The sequence below is a fragment of the Papaver somniferum genome, chromosome 10 (assembly GCF_003573695.1).
Source record: "Papaver somniferum cultivar HN1 chromosome 10, ASM357369v1, whole genome shotgun sequence".
Classification (NCBI taxonomy): domain Eukaryota; kingdom Viridiplantae; phylum Streptophyta; class Magnoliopsida; order Ranunculales; family Papaveraceae; genus Papaver; species Papaver somniferum.
The window spans coordinates 64,745,405-64,764,993 of record NC_039367.1 but is presented as its reverse complement, the minus strand read 5'-3'; the positions used below and the strand labels follow the sequence as shown (position 1 = coordinate 64,764,993).

At 36.7% G+C, this 19,589-nt stretch overlaps 1 long non-coding RNA gene across 7 annotated transcripts; it reads right to left on the bottom strand.

Moving 5' to 3' along the window:
* Window positions 1–9,497: 9,497 nt before the first annotated feature.
* LOC113316978 lies at window positions 9,498–12,345 on the bottom strand. Of its 7 annotated transcripts, none has more exons than XR_003343147.1 (7): window positions 11,807–12,345; window positions 11,625–11,675; window positions 11,201–11,441; window positions 10,978–11,063; window positions 10,410–10,898; window positions 10,018–10,318; window positions 9,498–9,895 (listed from the first exon to the last, which is right to left on the bottom strand). It is a non-coding gene; the product is annotated as an uncharacterized LOC113316978 (long non-coding RNA). The 7 variants fall into 7 exon arrangements; XR_003343148.1 differs by having other exon boundaries at window positions 10,311–10,318; XR_003343150.1 differs by having other exon boundaries at window positions 10,018–10,908.
* Between the last annotated feature and the right edge of the window lie 7,244 nt (window positions 12,346–19,589).

The window sequence follows — 19,589 nt, the reverse complement described above, 5'->3', positions numbered from 1 at the left end:
TAATATAAAGTATATATAGATATACGACTTAGTCTCAATAGGAGATAGAATAGAATAAACTTCTGAGTGATAGATGAGTTTAAGTATCCACATACCTTTTGTTGATAAGTTTGTCCAAGCTCCCCTTAGTAGATCTTCGTCTTCAATCGATGAACGTCGTGAAGTCTAAAGCTCAACTACACATTCTATTCTAATCCGAGACATGGCTACAAGTAGACTAGAAATCAAAACTTATAGTTTTGACACCTAAAACAAGCTTGAGATAACAAAGCTTGCGAGTTCGACCGAGCAGTGCTCTAACATTACCGTTCGGGGTAATTCATATCTTCTGTCACGGGTCGTGAGTTAAAAAATGGCTATTAGAGGTAACTCATATCATCTAAGAAGAGGTGTTTTTTGTCGTTAAAGGAAAATCATACCCTCCATCAAGTGATGGTTACATCCGGACAGTTCATGCCATCTATCAGGCCATAATTGGCGCCACCACCACAGGTAGATGAACCGTCTGGGACAATGAGATTATTAGGCCTAAATAGCACATTGTCAGGCCTAACTGGCACCCCACCACCTCAGTGGCTACCTAGAAGACTGTTTCTGTAACAGTAACAAATATTGAGACTGATCAACCCTCACCCGTTTAATACGACGTGCGTTTTCGGGTCGGCTAGCATTCAACCACCTCGGCGGTTACCCGAAAGACTGTTTTTGTAACAACGGTCGGTATCCGGAACTACCTTGACAAATAGATGACGCTTAAGTAAGGTTTATGTTCAACAGAATGTTAGTCTCTGAACTTTGGCGTTCGCATACAAGGTGATTCATATCATTTGTTTGGCTCAAATAAATATCAACAATGATATTTACAGTTTGACGGATTCGATAACCCTTCGAATGAAAATCGTGTTGTCTACTGATAAAGAGTTTAGGAAATATTAACCAATGAATATTTGCTTGGTAATACTTCAATTGGTCCAAAAAAGTTTTTTGTAAAAAACCCAGTTTCTCGAGTGGCGTATCGGAAAGTCGGAGCTAATCCAACCTGTTGGAAGCGAAAATTTTTGTTCCGTCACAACAGACATATTAAAGTATAGAGTTCGGTTAGACTTTTCCAGGATTGGTCCTAGATTGGGTCTTAACTTGGGATCGGTTCTGGATTAGATTCTAACTTAGGATCGGTCCTATAGATTAGATCCTGAATCACATTTCCAACTAAGAAGCAAGTTTCGCAAGTCTACTTCCTTATACAATATAAGTGAAATTGCTTTCAAATATATATATTTTTAAGGTATGAATTAATCCGGAAGTTCAACACACTAAATAATAACAAATTATCAATTAGTGAAATATCGATATCAACGAAGTCCATAGATGAACTATACTTCGTGACTACATATACTCGAATTGTAGAAACAACTAGTATATAATATCTTAATGATACGTTAATCATGTTATAATAACCAAGTCACTAATACTAGAGTTATTGTAAAAAAACTTCACTTCATATGTTATGTTTTCAACGAATATTGACGTGAAAGAACAATAAATAGAAATGAAACAAGTCAAGTCGGTAGTTACTAACCTCAAGCTGAAGGATGATGTATGTGATAGGTTTCCAGGTCTTCGTGAGTAACCAAAGTGTAGGATCCAAATATCGCACAACGTTAAGAGTTTGCGAAATTATAGATAGAGCCTACGAAGTTATAGAGAGAGCTTGCGAAAAGGTAGCGAATCTTGCGAGAATGTAGTTTGGGCGCGAGATAATATGAGTTGTACTCCACTACATATGAGCTGTCATCCACTATGTAAACACCTATATAAAGGGAAAGTCAGAGAGAGATAAGAGGGTTAGAATTGGTATTATTATTATGTTCCTTCTTCTTCCTCTACCAACTTAGAGCTCCAAATACTCATTAATGGAATCTCCATGTAATCAAGATGTAATCACAAACAATCATAGTGAAGATCCCTAACCCCGTGGATGTAGATCAAATTGATCGAACCACGTAAATCTTGTGTCTTATTTTCTATTTTCATTATCTTTATCTTTATTTTCATATCAAATAAGTTTAGATCTAGAAATCATAGTCATGATAATACAAGGGGTATGTTGTAGGATTTCCTGCAACTATATTTTGGCGCTAGAAACAGGGAGGAGTAAAGGATTTATCCCTCCTGTAGCTTGTTGGTTCAAGAAGTTTCCATGAAGATTAGCTATTGTTCATATTTTTCTAGATCTACAAAGTTTAAGTTCAAAAATGGAAATTTCATGGAAGAAATTACACTTTCAGGGAAGAAAACAAAGGTTTCAATTGAAGATTTCCATGTTCAGGAGAAAAAGCAAGAGGCAAATTACTTAAGGAAATAAAGGAAACCGAAGATAAGGATGAGAAGCAAACAGTGTGATTTCTATCACAAACAGAAATTCGCACAGATGGTTTGAGCTGGAGCGAGTAAACAATAGGTCACGGGTTCGAATTCGCAGAGACACATATTTTTCATTTTCTTCTCATTTGCATGGGAGAATAAAAGAATAAGAGAAAAACATTGTGCGTTTATTTCGCAAAGAGATTCTTGAACAGTTGGTCAAGAGAATAATATGTACGTTCGTGGTCGCAAGTTCGAACTTCCCTGCGAGCATAGTTTTCTTCTTTTTACAGATAGCGAAAAAATGAATAATTTCGCAATATTGTCTCATTAGTTTGCAAACAAGAGGTAGCACAGTTGGTCAAGCTTCGCTAGAGTGAGTTGTAAGACTTGAGTTCGAATCCCTCATCAAGCTTAATTTTTCGCACATTTTTGAAATCCTAAAGGCGAAGAAATGGAATAAAGTACAACATTGTGTATTTCTTTCGCAAGCAACAAGTAGCGTAGATGGTCAGAGAAGGAGTATGCAAACTAGAGGACATGGGTTCGATTCTCCCTGCGACCAAATAATTTTTGCTTCGCAAATATTCATTTAGCAGAGTTGATATTTGATTACTTCGCACAGTCTTTGATTATTTCGCAAGAGAGGGTTAGCACAGTTGGTCAGGAGGCATGAATCCAAGCAGCTTGCCTCTTACACAGTTGGAATTTGATTACTTCGCAAGAACTTTGATTATTTCGCAAAAGAGGCTTAGCACAGTTGGTATGGTGCGAGAAAATCCAAGAAGCATATCAAGGGTTCAAGTCTCACTTCTCACACTTCTTTTTGCTGCGCGAAATTCATACATTTCAAGGCATTTATTCACTTCTTTGACAACAACAACGACTCACATGAAAGATAAGTACCACTTCCTTGAACATTTTACTTTATACTAAGAACGAATAAAAAGATTACTAAAAAAAGCGATTCAATCGCACGATTACAAAGATTTCAAGATTTCAAAGATTATAAAGATTACTAAGATTTCCAGATTACAAAGACTTCAAAATTACAAAGATTGCGAGATTTCAAAACTACAGAAAACTGAGAAAATTTAATTTATATGTTTCTCTAGAATATTTCTTTTACAGAGAATAAAAAGATTTTTGATTTACAAAATGCGAAACAATCGCAGAATTACAAAGATTTCACAATTACAAAGATTTCACAATTACAAAGATTTCACAATTATAATGTATTAGAATTTCTCTTGAATATTTACTTTGTTTCAAATGATATGATATTATGAGAATGAAAGAATGAATAAAAGAATAAAAGAACAAAGAAACGCGAAAATTTCGCAAGACACAATCTAAGATCCATAAAAATCTAAGATTATAATGGGGCGAACCTTTATGGCGTACACCCTAGTTCGCGAATAAAATTTCGCAAGAGGCAAATGTAAGACCTAAAGTACGTCATATTAGGGGGTACCTGTAGCATGACTCAGGGAAAAGGTTACACCGCCCCTGGAACCTGAGTCATGGAGATTTGGGGTCAATAAAGCCCATCCGGGAGAGGCACCTTGGATTCTCAGCCTAAGCATATGAATTAGGTTGGGCGAATAAGGTAATAAGAACTCTCCCAAGGAGTGCAGAATATGATCAAGGCGCCGAGGTACACGGTTGAGTCAAGAGTGCCAGGGGCGTTTGAAGCGTCCTTGCCATTCTTGACAAGTCTTGGCTTATACTGCACTCGGCCCGAAGAAAACCCCACTTAGGGTGCAGTCTCGTAACCATAAGCCCTATAGGTAAAAGGGATAAGAGGCTGCGAAAACAACTGGTTGTTGTTAAGACCGGATGGGAGGAGCTAACCTTGTATGGTAGAAGTACGCCTCCTTGAAGGGGCAACCAGGAGGGAGATAAGGGCAGCACCCTCCATTAGGGAGCTGATAAGTGTCTTAAGACGCAAATGTCATGAGACTTTTTACTCGCAAGGGTATTAAGACTTGTCATATTTGTGAAACAATCCTGAAGAGGCAATAATACTAGAGAAAAAGATAAGACGGGATCAATGGGTCATTACATGAAAGTGTGAAGACGTCCTGCGATTTCGTCGCAAGACGGCAATGTCATGGGGCTTTATTTTCGCAAGAATATTTAGGCCTGTCATATTGTCGCAACAATCCTGAAGAGGCAATAATACAAAAGAGAAAGTTAAGGCAAGATCAATGGGTTTTTACATGAAAGTGCAAAGACGTCCTGCGATTTTTTCGCAATGACAAGAGGTGGAAAAATAAGACCTTTAACTAGGAAGGAAAAATAAGACCACATAAGAAAATGAGTAAGCAAGTAAGCTTGCGAGAATGATTATATGTAAGCAAACAAGCTTGTGAATATGTACATGGAAATGAAACTGAGGCAGTGAAAATGTTGCAGACTTGATATTATGATCATACTGTTATGAGATACTAATAGTGCGGGAAAAAGGAAAGATGAAACACAAGTAAGAACTTGTGAGGAACAATAACTACACGAAGAGGAATGCATACACTAAAGAAAAAGCCAGAGAAATGGAGAATGGAGGCAATTTAAAGCTACATCAATTTTAGCGTGCAAAATGAGCTAAGTAACGCAAACATTAACTAAACATTAAAATAGATAAGCATTCTCATCATACAAGCATCATACTCGCATCATAAAAGCATTGCACAAGCATTTCATGGCATAAACATCGCATACACATTTCATAACATAATCATTACATAAGCATTTGATTCGCAGAATTGTTCAGAATTTCGCAGAGTTATTCAGAATTTCGCAGGATTGTTCAGAATTTCGCAGGATGATTCAAAATTTCGTCAAATGTGTCAGAATTTTGCAGAATGTGATTATTCCGAAAGATATGATTATTTCGCTCAATTATTTCACACAATTATAAGCAACTCGAAGAGATTATACTATCGCATGAGCACAACACATGAGACATAGGCAAGATAAGAATAAGGAAACAATTCGCACATTCAACATTTTCTCAAGGATTCTACCTTCATAGATAAAGAACAGAAGCAACTATGGATTACCAAGAAAACATTTTATGTTCTTTATCTCCTCGGCAAGAATCATTTCCAAAGTGGACGTACAACAACAAGAATCCTCACCAAAAATGAAGTAATAATTTCGCACGAATAGAGGCAATACTTATTATTAAAGGACATATAATTCTTATTTACTTCGCAGAGTTCTTCTTATATTTCGAGGATTGAGTACTTCTTATACTTCTTCAAGGATATTTCATACTTCGCATACTTCAAGAGATGATACTTCTTATTTACTTCGCAACGCTCCGGAACTTCACAAAAGAATAGAGGCAAGTACGTACTTTTCAAGTCCAATATTCTTTCGCTCGTTCTTCTAACAACTACTACTACAAAGTGGATTTTTCCTTAAAGATCACTCTTCAAGCAATATTCAAGGAAAAAGAGGCAAGATGTAGGATCCAAATATCGCACAACGGTAAGAGTTTGCGAAATTATAGATAGAGCCTGCGAAGTTATAGAGAGAGCTTGCGAGAAGGTAGCGAAGCTTGCGAGAATGTAGTTTGGGCGCGAGATAATATGAGATGTAATCCACTACATATGAGTTGTCATCCACTATGTAAACACCTATATAAATGGAAAGTCAGAGATAGAGAAGAGGGTTAGAATTGGTATTATTATTATGTTCCTTCTTCTTCCTCTACCAACTTAGAGCTCCAAATACTCATTAATGGAATCTCCATGTAATCAAGATGTAATTACAAACAATCATAGTGAAGATCCCTAACCCCGTGGATGTAGATCAAATTGATCGAACCACATAAATCTTGTGTCTTATTTTCTATTTTCATTATCTTTATTTTCATATCAAATAAGTTTAGATCTAGAAATCATAGTCATGATAATACAAGGGGTGTGTTGTAGGATTTCCTGCAACTACACAAAGAAAATCTCCATATTTTTATGTAACTAGTATAACCTAACGAAGTCGTCATGGTAAATTTTTCTGACCATGATGGTTCTTTCAATTTTTTGTCCAAAATGGTGTCGATTATATTCTCTCACAGTCGTCATGGTTTAATTACATGATGGATACCACATAGTATTTAATATTGAGATTTAGAACCATGATGACATCGCTAGTATTTTTGAAACATATTGTCAGACTTGGACAGTTTCCCACCTGCAAAACTTAAAAAATGCCTACTGCGGTACAAGATTAGTTTTAATGTTGTCAAACTATAAAATAGACTGGGTATCATGATCTATAATGTTAGAGCATTGCTCGGTTGAATGCATTAGGCATTCGTATGTCAAGTTTGGTTTTCAACTTTAGTTCCAAAACTCGGTCGCTTGAATTACTTACTACATTCAACTTCGTTAGGTTGGACTTAAGATATAAAAATGTTGAGACAATCTCTAGGTAGTCATATTGAAGAGTTGAAGACGTATCAATACAAACAAATACATTATCCTTCAGACTGAGGTCAGTAGCTATTGAGTTTGTCTCGTTCTATTTCTATCAAGTTCTAACAATCGCATTCATTGAAAACATAACATGCAAAGTTTGTTTACATGGATTTAGTTGTTTAGATGACTCGATCATCATTATGATCTAAGTGTCAAATGAAGGATATACATTAGTTATTTCTGTAAATTATTGCATAGAGTTACATAGTACAGTTTACTATACTCAAGTTGTTTCGACATAACCAAGGTTGTGAAATTGTGAAGTGCGAAGTTACTCGTTTTCATTATGAAGGATCGAATGGTATGTTTCAACATGAAGTGGAGTTTCGTTGTCATTTTTATTTTACCTTACAAACTAAACATGAGAACGTGTATACAAAAGTAATGTTATTGCATATGCAATATTTATTGAAATCCAATCAAAAAAACTTGACTTATAAATTCATATGATGAGAAATTGGGTATAAATAAATTATAGGCTTGTTATTAATATATAAAAAAAAATGGCATGATCCAATAGTTTAGAAATGTGCTATTTGACAAGAAGGTCGGGTGTTCGAGATAATAGAGGAATCTTTACGATTCTTGGTAAATTTGATTCTTATTTATGTTCTGATTCGATTTGCAAATGAGTGATACTAGTCTAATAACCTTAGACATAACACTAGTCTAATAACCTTAAACATAACCTTAGACATACTTGTTATAGATTGATTCCAAAGAGTGAAAACCATGTAAGCATGTAAGAAGTTTGCCATGTAATACAAAGAATAATGTGTACCCGTGTATATTCCGATTAAGGACCGTGCACAAAATATAGTTTGCGAACTGTACAAAGTGGTTCATGAATAATCAAGATCGTTGGTGTTCAGGAACATACTCAAAAGTACCTAGTTCGTGAACCAAGAAAATCATTTCGTGAACAAAAGAAAATTTAAAAAAGTTATAGAAACATACCAAAAATGCATAGTTCGTGAACCAATGAAACAGTTTGTGAACACAAGAGAAATTTCACGAGTTCGGGAACATAATGAAAACTGCATGTTTGTGAACCCTTGTGCACTTTGGAGTTCAGGAACATCAAGTTTTATGCATAGTTCGTGAACTAGCTAGAAAATCATTTTCAGAACATTAATGCAACTTGATGTTTTTATGATCTTATTCTATAAACATAGTTTGTTGAACAATAAGAATTTTCCTCAACCTTCAATAATGTTATAAGTCCTAAGAACATCCAATGCTGGAATTCATATTTCGAAATTAATTAAGTACAAGCTTGAACTCAAAACTCTTCTTTGCAATTCACCATATACTAAAGTTTATGACATCGTCTTAGTAGATAGAATGGTAAACACACATACCTTGTTGATGAAGTTCACGCAAATGTCTTCGTTGTTCTTCGGTCTTCAATCTTCGAGTGTATTTGGTGATTTTTGATACTCAACTACCATGCTCTAATCCTAGTATGAGACTGACTTTAATAGACTATAAATCAAAAAATAGTTTTGTTAGAGCATTACTCAGCTGAATTCAGTGGTATTGGTATGTCAAGTCAGTTGTCAAATTTAGATATCAAAATGCATTCTTGATTTAGTCTACCAAAGTTAGTTTCAGACTAGATTCGGTCTAGTGGAGTACAAAATCAAAGTTATCCTTGAAGACTGAAGATTCAAAACTATACGAAGACAACTATGGAGAACTTCACAAAGGTTAGTAACAAAGACTTTTTCTTTTGTGACTCGTGTTTATTCTGCTTATGTATCTACCGAAGCAAAGTTATCACTCTTTGGAACAATTCGTATGACGGTAAATACGCTTTCGTGTATACAATTAAGGAGAATTGAGCCTAAAACTTTTGTGAGAATGACCATTGACCTTTGATAAGGTTCTCGTCTTGTAGAGAATGGAAATATGAATTCAACGAGCCAAAAATTCACTTAATTTTGTTTTATTGTATAACGAGGAAATTGTGAGAGAAATACTTCATTTAATTCTGTTGTACTAGATTTTGTGTCCGTGCTACGCACCGGGCGGACCCGAAAACCATCTACCATCATTTTGTTTTTACCTATAACCACATTTTTGGTTTGGTATGATGTGGCTTCGCCTTGCCTCGTCATACGTTTTTATTTGGTGTCGCGGGGCTTCACCCCGCCCCGTCGTTTAAGATTTTTGATTTGTTTGGCTCGGCTTCGCCTCGCCCTGTCCCAATACATTATTTGATTTTGATTGGCTCGGCTTCGCCTCGCCCTGTCCCAATACATTATTTGGTGTGACGTGGCTTTGCATCGTCCCATCGTGCACTTTTATTTGGTGTCTTGGACTTTTCCCCGCCCCATCGATTTTTGATCTGGTGTCACGCGAATTATGAGAATTGGCATTGTCTGATATATCATTTCAATTTATTATCTGTCCTATGTACTAAATGAGAAATTTTAATTTGGCGTGGCGGCATTTTACTTTTCCCGCACCGTCACAGTACATTAAAGTTTGATGGGAGTTTTTGGTTGGTGTTGCCGTGCATTAAAGTTTATGGAGACACCAACAAACATCAATTCAAGTGATTCTCTAATGTATTATCGAGTAAGAATTGCGCAAAAATTGATTTTCATTCGCGTAAATTTATGAGATGAGCAATTTGAATTTAATATTGTCCTGCAACTGTCATTAATTCCAAAGCCATACATAAACAAATCTCATTTGACACTTCAATCATTTTAAGTAAGCTGCATACAAATTATAAATCTTTATGTACCATTAACTGAAGCACAAATCAAGTCTGGAAATCTAAAACTTTCAACTAAGATTAATAGGTGGAAAAATGTTTCTGATTACCCTGATTCCTAGAAGATTCCCAAGCCTTCCCAAGCCTGCATCTGTTCGCTGAATTGCTTAAGCTGTTTAAATAGGCGACTGAAGAATCAAGTTAACTTTGTGTACCATCATACAAAAGAGCAAGTTACTTACACTAAAGCTGACAATGCCCAATCCGAAAACAGCAGCTGCTGAACCTTTTTTAGGTTTGGAAACATTCGTACCAGGACCTGGAAAACATAAATACACCAAAAATTCAATACCATAGGGGAATTAAAACAACTGAAAAAAGTCAAAACAATCAGCGAACAAAATCCTAACATGTAGAGACCCAACATCTAAGAGTACAGACTTTGTCCAGAGGAGCTTTCGGGATTCATTATGCCCACATTTTTCCATATAATATTGCTAGAATGCTTCTCACTTCCAAAATCGTAAATCTATAATGGCAGAGTAGTTCTAATCTCAAGCTCATTTCTTTTTGTCCGTCTCAAAGTCTCTCTTAAGACATGGTATAGGCAGAATTTCAACATCTGTCTCATTTGTTGCTCAATATGTCGTTACCCTGTTACATGACCGTTTTCAAAGATACTTAATTTAACTTTGAAGACCTGCTAATGATATTCCGTAATGACATGAACTTACTTTGAATCCTATGCAAAAAAGCCAAAAAACCAAATATCAGTCTGTCATAAACTTAGTTTCACATTATGTAAGTTTTGGATCCATGAAATAGTGGTGTACCTATGCTCCAGTAACAGTCATCAACCTTGACCGATTGGAGGAAATCCCCCTGAAACTATAAAGGATTACATGGTAAAGGCGAGCCAAAAATTAATAAAAAAAATACTTCTAGACGAAATTAATTGTGTTCTTTAGTACCCCACATACTACACGGAACTCAAATAGTACCCTTCAAATGGTAATTTTTATAGAGTTTATAATTGAGTCCAGCAGTCTGTCCATATATATCCAAGACAGTATATCCTTGGTGACACTCTTACAAACAGATAGAAAAGGGAACATAAGAACCAATTCCAACAAAAAGAACATGGTGAAAGTTTAAACACATGCGCATTCGATCTGATAAGATAACCCAACCAAGAACAAATGCGAAATGATGGATGCACACAAAAATATTACCAACGCAATCAAATCTTTATGTGTTAAAACTCACATATTCCAGCGAACGACCATGGCCCATTCTTCATCTCGACAGTATCAAGACAAAACCTGAGAGAAACTATAATTAACTCCATTAGTTAAAGTTCCAAAAATTCGTATGTAAAAAACAGTACTCAAATTATCCGACCTTAATTAGCGCCATTAAGCACCATTGTTTTTTGCATCTCTACTTTATCCAAGTCGGTTTGCATCATTCAGACGCGACAAACATATCTACCAACACACAAATCAAATGGATCAGACCCTAAGGGTTCCTGCCATAAATAGAACATGTAGAGGACAAAAAAGAAACCAACAATAGAAAGTTAGTCTTCATTCAATTGCATTAGCTCTTACAAATTCAATTATACCTGAGTTGGTGGCTTTCTTCAACACAGTTGTGCCTATATTCCGCTGTTGCTTTATCAAAGAACCTCATCAAGCCTTCACTCCTATCCCTGAGTGCAATAAAGATAAGTGAAGAGTACAATGACTATGGTTTAGTATCCATTAGTGATTTCAGCAACAATCTCAGCAAGTCAAAAGTCAAGTGCCTATATTCCGTTGTTGCTTTATCAAAGAACCTCATCAAGCCTCCACTCCTATCCCTGACTGCAATAAAGATAAGTGAAGAGTACAATGACTATGGTTTAGTATCCATTAGTGATTTCAGCAACAATCTCAGCAAGTCAAAAGTCAATATTGATTTCATTATCAGTCCACAAACTTTGTGACGGAGTGAAAGAAAAGAATATACAACAAAAGAACTAATTCTGCAATTGGGAAAAATATTACCTGATTAACTTTTATACAACTACATTATGGAGGTGATGGTGATAGCGTCTACTGAAGAAAAAACACCCCAAATAAATCAATTTTGAGGGAACAAAAACACAAACCCAGACCTATATTCTGGTGGTGGTGGTGGTTTCTGTTAAAGGATAAAACCCTAAAAAATTAAAATAAAAAATACAAACCTTGAATCTTCGCAAGCTTGGTGGTGATTCAATAGAAACCTCAAATGTGAGTCAACTTGAATCGAACCCATAAATCAATGGTTCTTCCACTGATTTGAATCGAACCAAGAAATCCCCAATTACAGCAGAACATCGAACCCAAAACAACCCCAGACTCAAACTTAATCCCTTCTCCATCACTGGTTCTCATAAAACCCTAATTCACTGAATCTTCCATGTGAGTTAAGAATCAGTAGCTAAATCTCCTCCCTTACTCTCAACACATAATACCCATCTCTAATCTCCATCTGCATGTTCTAAATCGAACTCCTCTTCCAAATAGAACTTATTGAATTCTAGCAGAAACCCTAATTTTTATTTCTTCTGATTTCTTCTTCTTTCAGAGATCAATTAGCTTCCAGATTCATCACCCTCTTCTTCGATTTATCTAGCTCTGTAGATTTACATGAATCCCTCATAAAAAAATAAAAAAAAACTATTCATTGGATTTGAGTTCAACAGGGAGAAAGACATGAAGAACAGAAGAAAAGAACAGAATAAAACTCACTTCGATATATTGGTGTCTCTGTTAGCTTTAGGTTTAGTTTTTGGTGTAGGTAGGTATTGTCCACACTAACGGCGGTCAATTAATGTACATTTAATATTTGGTGTAAACGAAGTGTAATGAGTTTTTTAGCCACAAAAATGGACAGAGTATTGTATACCCACATTTCCGCTAACGGTGTTACTAACTGCCAGTTAAATATAGGGTGTAAACAGAGTGTAATCCAGTTTTTAATGTCTCAACCAATTGAGTTTCGTCACTTGTCCTCTCCAAAATTGCTCTGTGTGAAAGCTTTTATCTAATTTAATTTGAGGAGGGTGTCACACTCACCGTGCGACGTGGAAGCAGCTCATATGACTTAGTGGTTTAAAAGAGGGGAGATACCGATGAAATTGTGAGTGAAAAACTAAGACCAAAAAAACATGGATAAAAGTTCCAAGAGTCATGGACTGGCCATCTATCAGGCCTGCAAGGCCCAATTTGTGTCAATTAATTTCTTAGTATCCAAGTCCACAAAAGTTGAAACCTGTATCGAGGTATACTGAGTTTTTTTTAAGGCATACCAAATGATGATACCATCTAGGGTATCTTTATAAGAGGTGTTTGTCTATTTCCCCAAAATTACTAAGCTACCCTTTAATTAGATTAAATTACATAAATAACCTTCAATTTAATTAAAAACTTAAATTAAAATTTAGGTAGACTACTGAAATAACCTTTGACCAAATTAAAAACTAGACAAAAACTAAACCGGTCTTCATTCTTTCTTCTTCACATTCTTTCTTCTTCATTCCTCCTTCTTCTTCATTTCTACGCCGAACCCTCTCCATAAACTGATTAATCGTTCGATTTTACTCTGTTTGATCGATAGAATAGGATTTCTTAGTTGAAATTAGGGTTTTCAGAATCGGATTCGACACAAATATTTGCGACAAAATAGGACGAACCTAGGTTTGTTCTTTCTTTTTTGCTTTGTGGCATAACAGTTCGTCCCAAATTTTGGTTGCCATTTTGAGACGAACTTAGAGTATTTTGAAGTTCGTCTCATTCGATTGCACTTTATTTTAAGCCGAACTATGGTTGCCAATGGAACTTCTCAGGTATAAAATTGATGTAGAGGCTGACAAGATTAGAATAGTAGTTTGGTGTACTCGGTTGACATGTAGTCTACCATAGTTGCTGCTTCTTAATAAAATATAGCTACAAACAAGATTGTGATATGTAATGACAGAAAACTGCTGCAAGGATAGAATGAATGGAAACAGTAAGATATGCTTATTTAAATGTCGTATATCAGTGTATGGATGTGGAAAGGTAGGCGTAGTGTTGTACCAACATGTGGCCATTTATAGTGTTACTTAGAGCCATTTATGTGGACACCACCTACCTCTAAGGTACCGAGATTGGAGAAGTAAGGCTAAGGCAGCTTTATCCATCCTACTGTAGAAAATTTGCTCCTAAATGTAAATAGACATGTGTAAGTACCATTAGCATGACTTTATGTGTTCGTTTTATATTTCTATAACTGGTACGTAGCATTTATGTATGGTTCGGCTAATTCGATAGTGTACACTTACAGCCGAACTTTGGACTTAAGTAAAAATTGGATTTGTAGTGTAATGTTCGGCTGTAACAATTTGAGCCGAACATAACCATGTAACTTGAAAAAAAAATTCACAATAACAATGGGTTCGGTTATCCAATGAAAGCGATCGAACTAGCCGAACTGTTCTTCCCTGTTTACAAGTTCGGCTTTTATTGTACAGCCGAACCCAGTACGAAACTTCGAAAAAGTTTGTAAAAATTCAATTTTTTGGAGAATCGAAGCTAATATATCTTCTTTACGAGATTAGGCTTCTCCCAGATCATCCATTTTGAATCACAAAAATCTCACAAATCTCAAAAATCTTAGTTTTCTTTCACTTCTTCTTCCTCTCTCTCAAAAACCCCACTCACACTTAAAAATCAGATTTTTTCAATTGATATAACACTCACAACTTAATTTAGCCAATCATTAAAATTATTAAGTCATGATCCTTAGCACTAATTAAGTAAGGGTAATTATGTCACTATCAAAAAGGATAGATAAGGGGTGGTGGTGCTTTTTCTTTTAGTGACTCTATTTTGACATCATTCAGTATGCCTCAAAAAAACTCAGTATGCCTCAAAACAGGTTTCCAAAAGTTCCAGCTTGACTGTGGAAGAGGTAGCTGGGAAGAGTTGCAGTCCAATACCAAACCTAAAACGTGTTGGGGAAAACCAAGTGTCATCCAACCATTCTATTCCAAACTGGCAATCTCCATGGTATCATTGCATTGTGTTAGTTTCTTTAGATAAGCTTGGCGGTTCGCAACAAATGATACAACCTTTACCCAACAATAATTAGTACTGTACAGTTGAAGTGGTTCACAAATGGAACGGCCTGTGTGTAGTTACACTAAGTCAAGATACACCATTAGGATATAGATTGGAGATATAGGTAAGGTTTGAGCTGGGGAAATTGCAATTAACTATTCATGTAAGATTGATTGTAACTATCACATAGTTATCGAGCCACATTATCATGTAATGTACTTAGCAGAATCGAAATCCAAGTTATAACAAACCTATCTGTTCAAGGTTTACAAAGTAGCATGTGAACTGATAAATAACTTCAAGCTCTTGCAACGTATATAATGAGATTAAAATGAAGATTTTCCAGTAAGATCAACAGTTCATGGCTCCACTCTGTGAGGCTTACTCATTGAGTGCGATCGGACAGCACTAAGTAGCTCATAGCTTTCAGAAATCACTCAAGATTAATAAATATTTCTGCATCATGTCACTGTAATGAAGATTCCAGTATTTGCATTCAGAAACAAGAGTTGTAATGAAGATTCCAGTATTATACTCCTATATAATATGTAAAGATCAAGGAATAGCATTGAAAACTTATCTTCTTTTTGTTCTTCACTGCTGTTTATTGTCGTTATGTTGAGCATTCAGAATACCTGTTTGTCCAAGTATTTCGATCGAGAACTACTGCCTGTTCTTCTCTGTTACAGCATTAGAAGAGTCTGCTTAGAAGTAAGCTTCTGAAGATGATTCACCATTGGCAGAGTCGTAAGATTACTTACTGCATAGTAGCTTTATGATGATCCCCTTGGCCTGGTTTTACATGATGAAGTCGAGAACTCCTACTGGATCATTGGTGAGGTGCAACTTGCAAATGAACAGAAATGCTGAAGAACTTCTCCATAACATTTCATCAAACTAGAATAAAGTTTTGACATTGTACAATGTAGAAGAAAGCAAGATGGATGAGATTTCAGTTAGTGGGAAGCCCAAATGCACAACACTAACAGCGGTAGACAAAAAGAAAAGAAAATAAAAAGGGAACAGACAGATGATGGCTTCATCGATATCAAAATTTAAGAGAAACTCCAATGCACTAAAACTTTTTATACATCAGCTTATTCCAAAGATTTTAATCGATTGATTTGATCGACCCCTCATAGTGACTACTGGTAGTTCAGGAACATTTTGTATTCAGAGCCAAGTTTAGCTGATGATCTCACAGGCTCCGAGTTACAGCGGCTGAGCACGAAGGGTTGGTGGTAGGCCACAGCCTTCATTAACTTTTGTTCGATCATGCTCGCCATCGATAGGACAACTCTCCTTGCAGGATCCCTATTATTATTAGCACAAGAAATAGGCAGGCGTCGCTGTTGCCGTTGTTGAATAACGGGATGATTGCCCATATAATCTGTAAGCTTGTTGTTTAGGGCCAGTTGTGGCTGTTTTGCTTCACTATCATCAACAACACGACCATGACGCGCCGATTTCCTAGTGAAATCCCCACTGCAGACCCAAGTTTCCTTTGACACCTCCATGGATAGCTTCGGCTCACTCATCATCATCCACATCATGCACTTCGGCAATGCGGCAGGTTTCCTTTCCGTTTCTCCCTTCCCATCTGCCAATGATGATTTCACCTCATATTTCTCATTATCATTTCTGTTTTGTGCTTCTTTCTCTTCTCTCACCACTGTTTCCCCTTCCTCATTGGTTGATGATGACTTTTCCTCGCCACATCCTTCATTATCTTCATGGATTTGTGCCTCTTGCTCTTCATTTGCAACTGGGATTGTGCATGCCTCTTCGGCGATCTCTTGGTCTTGTATTATATCTTCAATCCCTTTTTCTTCTAATGGTGACTCAACTAATCTTTCTTCTTGCAAATCCAGTATTGCTTGATCACCTTCTGCTGTTACTAATGCAGGTTCTTCTATCTGTGGCTCTACAAGCATTTCAAAAGATCTCATTTCCCGCTCTTCCGCTTCTTCAATTCCTAGTTGTAGTATCTCTTCAAACAGGATCTCCTCCTCTTCCGTTATTGGGTTCTCAATAGCTTCAGTATAGTGCTCAACTTCTTGCTCACTGAATTCTTCTTCTGTTTTGAGATTTTCTACGGATCTAGAATTACAATCCACTGCTTGATCTTCATTATCTCTCAACATGAAAGTTTCTGCCAAATTTTCCACAGATTCAGTATTAGATCCCACTACTTGATTGCCTTCTATTTCTTGTAACATGACATCTTCTATTTCTGAATTCTCTACATTTACTTTGGTTAGTTCGACTTCCTGCACATCTTCAATTTCTTGAAAAAAGGGTTGTTCCTCCGTAATTGGGTCATCCCTGGCTTCACTTGTATGCTTCACCTCTTGATCCTCTACTTCTTGCAACACAAGGTCTTGCTCTCTTCTTCTTGGATTTTCCCCAGCCTCACTATTATGCTCCAGCTCATGATTCTTTTCTACTTCTTGCAATACGGGTTGTTCTTCAGCTACAGGGTTCTCCTCAATTATAACAGGATCCCCATTAGAGGTAATTTCCTCATTCTGCTCCAACCCTGCGACTGACTTTTGTTTCGCTTCATCCTTTTCTCCTTGTGGATCATGCGTCGGAATGGATGTTACTGTTTCTTCCAGCTTCGAAGGGTCCTCCTGGTTGCCACCGACTTGGCTTTCATCAGCCAAACCCTTCTCGAAACATTCTTTCACTTCACATTCCTCATCTAGCTCAGAACTCATTGCCTCTTCCTCTTCAAGTTCTCCATCCTCCTCTTCTTCATCAACTTCACTAACTCCATCCTCGAATTCGTCCTCATTGTCATCTTCCTTTGCAACAGCAGAATCCCAGAAACGGCTTAAAGAAGACATCCTCAAAGGATCAGACCTACACCTCATCAACAATAGAGCATTCTTTGGAGGCAAACAGACACTTCCCCTTCCCTTCTCCAAATCATCATCTCCCAAACACATACTTAACCTACCTTTCTCAAAATCATCTCCCAAACACTTGCTTAACCTACCCTTTTCGAAATCATCTTCTTCTTTGCAATTGCCCACATCTTCCATCACCTTCATTATATTTACCCTCTCTCTGATTTCCTCTTCATCTACTTCGTCTCCATACATCATCTCTATCACTTGTTCACTTGTCTTCTTCTGCTGCACCTCTCCCTCCTGAAAAGCCATCAACCATCTATCTAAAAACGGCCCACAAGAACCTGCCCCTGTAGTCTCCCCATCACCACCTGATGTAATTTTCCTCTTTTCTTCTCCATCTCTATCGCTAATTGAAGCCCTGTTCCCATCGCCACCAGTGCCGCATGGGAGAAAACAATTCAAATCAGCTCCAAAAGACCTCAGGGTTTCACAGATTGTAAGTGGGAAATGAACCCATTTCTGATTTCTATATGGCAAACAAGAATGCTGGTGATGTTGTTGTTGATGGTGATTCAACAACCCTTCTTGACTACTAGTACGATCTATATTCCTAAAACCCACTTCCGCAGTTCTCTTCTTTCTGGCTAAAATCTTCTTCCCCCGTTTCTTCGTCTTCACACGAACTTGTCCAATGCAGGTTACTTTCGGAGATGATGGCTCCGGAGTCTCGAATGAACAACCCCTCTTTTTACTACTTCCTGTGGGAAACATCATTGGAGAAAACTGCCCAGCTTTGATGCTTCCATTATTACCTCTAAGAAGCCTTCTGTTATTAAGAGAAGACGATATCGACAACGTTGATGGTTCACGAGATTTATCGTTATGACTTGGGCTTCGTATAGATTTAGAAGATGAAACCTTCATGAATGAAGAAGAATTTGATGCGGGTCTTGATGTAAAACAGATAAAGAGTTCACTACTTGTAGTTCCACTTCTATGGGTTCTATCGTAATCCATTACTGTTCTTCTTTTTCACTTACTCATTACCCAAAACAAAGATCTAGAATGTAGAAAAATAACCAGAAAAGAAGAGTTATTGATAGAGAGAAAAAGAAAGAAAAAAGATACCACAAGTTCCAATGATAAGTTGGTTAGATGTTAAGTGATGAATTGATGATGGTGATTCATTAACACACAATGAAATGAAGAAGAAGCATCTTCTGTAAATTCTGTGATAACAATCAAGTAAAGAACCCTTGAAACTTGAAAGTATCAGTGTTATCAGTGGACTGGTGGTAGAGAGAAAGAAAAACACTTTGAACCAAGTGAAAGCAAAATAAAAGAAAAATGTACGCATAATCATTTCATAAACAAAAAACAAATATAAAAAATCCAAGTAAAAAACAGAAAAAGTAAATCTACAAACATACAAAAACTTGGTCTAAGTTTGACTGATTGACTAGAGAGAATTTTGCAAGTGCATGCGGACAACACTTGACCCCCACCCTTTTCCATGTTGGATACTGGGTTCTCCATTGATAAAAACCCCAAAAACTACTTTCCCCTGTAAATAAAAAAAGGCGTAATAAACAAAACAAGTACACGTTCATGGTTTCTCGAAAGGTTTAATTAGCCCCGATGGAGAATCTCTCTGAATTAAAAAATGGAGCAGAAAAGAAAGGGTTTGTAGAAGTAGTAAACACTAAACAGTGTGTGGCACTGTGTGTGTTTGTGAGGTTTAACGGTCACCAAATTCAGAAAAGTTTTTCTGTCTCTGGTGTCACGTGCTTCGGATTTACTTAGGTGTGAGTGGTCCCTACCAACTTATGAAACTTTGAAAGGACAAAAGGATGAATAAAGAAAAGAGAATAATCTTTTTGCACTGTGTTTAAGAGCTTTAACCTTTGTGTTTTAGCACCCGAAAATCCAAGAGGGATTTACTGTTGAGGGATTTACTGTTTAGTCCAGAAAACTCGATCCGGGTTACTGACTAGTCCAGCGCCAAAAAATATTTACTCGTTAATCC